This window comes from Rhinopithecus bieti, unplaced genomic scaffold, assembly GCF_001698545.2.
Source record: "Rhinopithecus bieti isolate Rb0 unplaced genomic scaffold, ASM169854v2 scaffold_3875, whole genome shotgun sequence".
Taxonomy (NCBI): Eukaryota; Metazoa; Chordata; class Mammalia; order Primates; family Cercopithecidae; genus Rhinopithecus; species Rhinopithecus bieti.
The window spans coordinates 587,127-593,126 of NW_016804422.1; positions in this window are offsets into that span (position 1 = coordinate 587,127).

Consider the following 6,000-nt stretch of genomic DNA (forward strand, 5'->3'; position numbering starts at 1 on the left):
CTGGGGTGGAAGAGAGTTTCAGGCACCCTCGGCTTCTTCCTGTGGTTCCACCATTAGAGCTTCTCCCTTGGACTGAGGCCAGCTGGAGAATGCTGGCCTGGTGGTTGCCTGGATTGTGCCAACTGCAGCACTAGGTTTTTGGGGGCACCAGGAGGTGGCATGAATCCTCAAGGAGGGGGGCGGGGGCTGCCTTGATGTTCTGTTCCCTCAGCCCTCAAGAGTTGTGCCAGGCTCTCTGGTCCTACATGGTCATCACTCTGGGACCCTGCTTCCTGAACAGGATCAGCAGCCACCACTTCTGGGGCTTGATCCTTGTGTACAAGTCTCATGCTGTCCCCAGCACCCTGGGCCCTTCTTTCCCTCAGCCCTGCCAGCTTTTCTATCCCAGGCAGCCTGGAGGACCAAGCCCAGATGGTAGTTAACTGTGAGTTTCACTGCTTCAGTGGCCACCGTGCCAGGGGTGGCCTGGCTGCAGTGGCTCAGTCTCAGACTTGACTCAGATCCAGGCAGCACTTTCACTTGGGCAGGGACATGGTGTTTCCTTCACCCCACTCTGTCAGGCAAGTCTGGGCCCAAGCACCTAGCAGGTGTCAATAACCAGCTTCTGAATCAGCTGTGAACCCAGAAAATCTGAGAAAGGTCTCAGTTAACTTAGAAAGTTTATTTTGCAGAGGTTGAGGACTTGCGGGTGACACAGCTTCAGGAAGTACTGACGACAAGTGCCCAGGGCAGTTGGGGCACAGCTTGGTTTTATACATTTTAGGGAGATATGAGGCATTAATCAATATGTAAGAAGCACATTAGTTCCAGAAAGAAAGGGGGAGACTGCTCAAATCAAGGCTCCCAGGCTCAAAGCACTGGGGGCTTCCAGGTCACAGATAGGTGAGAGACAGATGGTTGCATTCTTTTGAGTTTCTGGTAAGTCTTTCCAAAGGAGGCAATCAGAATATGCATCTATCTCTGTGAGCAAAAGGATGACTTGAATAGAATGGGAGGCAGATTTGCCCTGAGCAGTTCCTAGCTTGAAGAGGCCCAAGATACTTTCCTTTCACATTTACCCCATTTTCTTTTTAAAAATCTTTTGGAGAAAGCATTTTGCAAGAAAATGAGTATCCGGTCTCAGGTTTCATCTGATCTCTCATTGCTAGATAGGTAGGTCCTGAAAGCTCCTTTTTAGCAGGTTGTAAAAGTTTCATGCAGTGAAGAGAAAATAGGGAGGAGGAAGGGAGGAAAAAAAACAGCAAAAGAACAATCCAAGGCCCGGCGGGGTGGGTCATGCCTGTAATCCCAGCAATTTGGGAGGCCAAAGCGGGCAGATCACCTGCGGTCAGCAGTTTGAGAACAGCATGACCAACATGGAGAAACTCCATCTCTACTGAAAATACAAAAAACTAGCCGGGCATGGTGGCTCATGCCTGTAATCCCAGCTACTCAGGAGGCTGAGACAGGAGAATCACTTGAACCCAGGAGGCGGAGATTGCAGCGAGCTGAGATCCTGCCATTGCACTCCACCCTGGGCAACAAGAGTGAAACTGTCTCAAAAAAAAAAAAAAAAAAAAAAAAAAAATCCTGGAAAAATATAGGCCACGTTACTCTGAAGTCCATACATTGGTAGGCAGGTATGAAAGTGGCTTATGTATGTAAACAGGTTACTGTTACTTTCTTCTGAAGTGTAAGTTGTCTGGCTTTAGTTCACACGCTTTTAAGAAACCACAGCTAGGGCCGGGTGCGGTGGCTTATGCCTGTACTCCCAGCACTTTGGGAGGCCGAGGCGGCCGGATCACAAGGTCAGGAGTTTGAGACCAGCCTGGTCAATATGGTGAAACTGATCTCTACTAAAAATACAAAAATTAGCCAGGCATGGTAGCAAGCGCCTGTAGTCCCAGCTACTTGGGAGGCTGAGGCGGGAGAATCGCTTGAACCTAGGAGGCGTAGGTTGCAGTGAGCTGAGATTGTGCCACTGCACTCCAGCCTGGGTAACAGAGGGAGACTCCACCTCAAAAAAAAAAAGAAAGAAAGAAACCACAGCTTAGTTTTCAGTGACTCCAAATTAGGAAAATGAAAAAAAAAGAAAGAAAAAAATTGAAAACTTTATTTTGAAGACTTGTAGCCAAGAAAAATTCAGTTCAAACTGTAGAAAATCATAAAATTGGAAACAAAAAAAAAAACAGTTAAGACTAAAATCTAACAACAGGTGTACATTCGTTTTGAAACATAATTTTATTCTCTCCAATTTCCCATTTTACTAAAGATAAATCATGATATGACTTGTTTGCTTATTATACTTGGCCTAAATATTTGTATACAGTGCAGCAAGAATAATTTACTTTGTTCCATAAGAGGAATCTCAGATAAGACTTTTTAAAGCCCTGCCCAGCCATGGATTTGTGCCATCAAATACCCATGAGTTGGGTGGAATTTCCTGTCCTTTCAAGTTGCAACGTAAACAGATAAACCTGGGGCCTCTGTGCGTGTTAGAAAGTGACATCCTTTTTTTCTTTTTCTTTTTTTTTTTAGATGGAGATTCGCTCTTGTTGCCCAGGCTGGAGTGCAATGGCGCAATCTCGGCTTACTGCAATCTCCGCCTCCTGGGTTCAAGCTATTCTACTGCCTCAGCCTCCCGAGTGCCTGAGATTACAGGCACCCACCACCATGCCCAGATAATTTTTTGTATTTTTAGTAGAGACAGGGTTTCACCATGTTGGCCAGGCTAGTCTTGAACCCTGACCTCAGGTGATCTGCCCGTCTTGGCCTCCCAAAGTGCTGGGATTACAAGTATGAGCCACCGCTCCCGGCCCCAGAAAGTGACATTCTTTACTTACTAGAGATAAGAAACCCTGTACAGGGACTGTGTACACAAAATAGGAGGCCAGTTTTCCCAAGGGCTTTATTGGCTCCGTAAGTTAAGTTTGATTCCTTAAACGAAAGCGCACCATTCCAGTCAAAGTCTTGGTCAAATAACGGATTCCTCCAACTGTGTCCTGTTACAAATGAAAACAGATTCTTCTTCTTTTTTTTTTTTGTTTGAGGTGGAGTCTTGCTTTGTTGCCCAGGCTGGAGTGCAATGGTGCGATCTCGGCTTACTGCAACCTCCGCTTCCCAGGTTCAAGCGATTCTCCTGCCTCAGCCTTCCGATTAGCTGGGATTACAGGCATGTGCCACCATGCCCAGCTGATTTTTATGTTTTTAGTAGAGATGGTGTTTTGCCATGTTGGCCAGGCTGGTCTCAAACTACCAACCTCAGGTGATTCACCCACCGTGGCCTCTGAAAGTGCTGGGATTATAGGAGTAAGCCACCATGCCAGGTGAAAACAGATTCTTATTGCAATTATGTAAATAACTGTATTGCCATAAGTTAAGAATACTCACAAATAGTTTCCAAATTCTGGAGAAGTCAGGTAGAGAAACAAATATGCTCCAAATTTTGTTCATAGGAGTATACTAAATTGTTAAAAGCTGTCGGCCGGGCACGGTGGCTTACGCCTGTAATCCCAGCACTTTGGGATGCCGAGGCGGGCAGATCACGAGGTCAGGAGTTTGAGAACATCCTGAACAACATGCTGAAACACTGTCTCTACTAAAAATTCAAAAATTAGCCAGGTGTAGTAGCATGCACCTGTAATCCCAGCTACTCGGGAGGCTGGGGCAGGAGAATCGCTTGAACCCGGGAGCCACATCGTGCCATTGCACTCCAGCCTGAGCAACAGAGTGAGACTTCGTCTAAAACAAAATTAGGCCAGGCGCGGTGGCTCACGCCTGTAATCCCCACACTTTGGGAGGCCGAGGCGGGTGGATCACAAGGTCGGATCACAAGGTCAGGAGATCGAGACCATCCTGGCTAACATGGTGAAACCCCGTCTGTACTAAAAATAAAAAAAAAAATTAGCCGGGCATAGTGGTGGGGGCCTGTAGTCCCAGCTACACGGGAGGCTGAGGCAGGAGAATGGCGTGAACCCAGGAGGCAGAGCTTGCAGTGAGCCGAGATTGTGCCACTGCACTCCAGCCTGGGCTACAGTGCGAGACTCCATTGCAAATAAATAAATAAATAAATAATAAAAATAGGCCGGGGGCGGTGGCTCACACCTGTAATCCCAGCACTTTGGGAGGTCAAGGTGGGCAGATCATGAGGTCAGGAGATTGAGACCATCCTGGCTAACACAGTGAAACCCCTCTACTGAAAGTACAAAAAATTAGCCGGGCTTCGTGGCAGACACCTGTAGTCCCAGCTACTTGGGAGACTGAGGCAGAAGAATGGCATGAACCTGGGAGGCAGAGCTTGCAGTGAGCCGAGATCATGCCACTGCACTCCAGCCTGGGCGACAGACCGAGACTCCATCTCAAAAAAATAAAACAAATTAAAAATTTAAAAAATTTAAAAAGCTGTCAATAGCTCCAAAGAAAAGTGTTTTTTGTTTTTTGTTTTTTGTTTTTTGTGACAGAGTTTTGCTCTTGTTGCCCAGGCTGGAATGCAATGGCGCAATCTTGGTTTATGGCAATCTCTGCCTCCTGGGTTCAAGTGATTGTCCTGCCTCAACCTCCCAAGTAGCTGGGATTACAGGCATATGCCACCACGCCTGGGTAATATTTTTGCGTTTTCAGTAGACATGGGGTTTCTCCATGTTGGCCAGGCTGGTCTTAAACTCGCATCCTCAGGTGATGTGCCCACCTCAGCCTCCCAAAGTGCTGGGATTACAGGCATGAGCCATTGCACCTGACCTGTTTTGTTTTATTTTTTGAGACGGAGTCATGCTCTGTTGCCAGGCTGGAGTAAAGTGGCGTGATCTTGGCTCACTGCAATCTCCACCTCCTGGGTTCAAGTAATTCTCATGCCTCAGCCTCCCGAGTAGCTGGGATTACAGGCATGCGCCACTACACCCAGCTAATTTTTTTTTTTTTTTTTTTTTTTTTTTTTTTTTTTTTTTTTTTTTGAGACGGAGTCTTGCTCTGTCACCCAGGCTAGAGTGCTGGAGTGCAGTGGTGCAATCTCTGCTCACTGTAAGCTCCGCCCCCCGGGTACATGCCATTCTCCTGCCTCAGCCTCCCAAGTAGGTGGGACTACAGGCGCCTGCCACTATGCCCGGCTAATTTTTTGTATTTTTTAGTAGAGATGGGGTTTTACTGTGTTAGCCAGGATGGTCTTGATCTCCTGACCTTGTGATCCACCCGCCTTGGCCTGAGTGCTGGGATTACAGGCGTGAGCCACCGCGCCTGGCCTAATTTTTGTATTTTTAGTAGAGATGGGTTTTACCATGTTGGCCAGGATGGTCTCGATCCTCTGACCTCGTGATCCACCCGCCTTGGCCTCCCAAAGTGCTGGGATTACAGGCATGAGCCACCATGCCAGGCAGGATCAGCAAACATTTTAAGCAAAAAGTCAAAGAGATGGGTTCATTCCATGCAGTTAATTCCTGTTCTGCTTGATACTCATGAACATTTTAGCTCTCCATGAGTCCTGAAAGTTTTTCCTGTATTCTGATGTCACAGTCTCCAAAGTTATCAGAAACCTGCATTTAAGAGCACCTTTTGGAGTTTTATAGCTGATTACAAAGCCACCTTCTAAACAGGACCAAAATAAGACAACAGTTGTCGATGGATGAAAAAAAAGTTTTAAGGCAGCCATAGTCAAAAGATAAAATTGAGGAGGAAATTTGCTAACTCTGTGGCACACAATAATTTTAACATAATTATGATTATTATTGATAATGTACACTAAGTTAGAATTACAAGAGTTTCCCATAATTTTGGAACACATACCAATAACATATTTATACAAATACAGCTGAAAGAAAACCAAACACTATTTCTTTTTTTGTTTGTTTGTTTTTGTTTTTGTTTTTGAGAGGGAGTCTTGCTCTATCGCCCAGGCTGGAGTGCAGTGGCCAGATCTCAGCTCACCGCAAGCTCCGCCTCCCAGGTTCACGCCATTCTCCTGCCTCAACCTCCCGAGTAGCTGGGACTACAGGCGCCCGCCACCTCGCCCGGCTAGTTTTTTGTATTTTT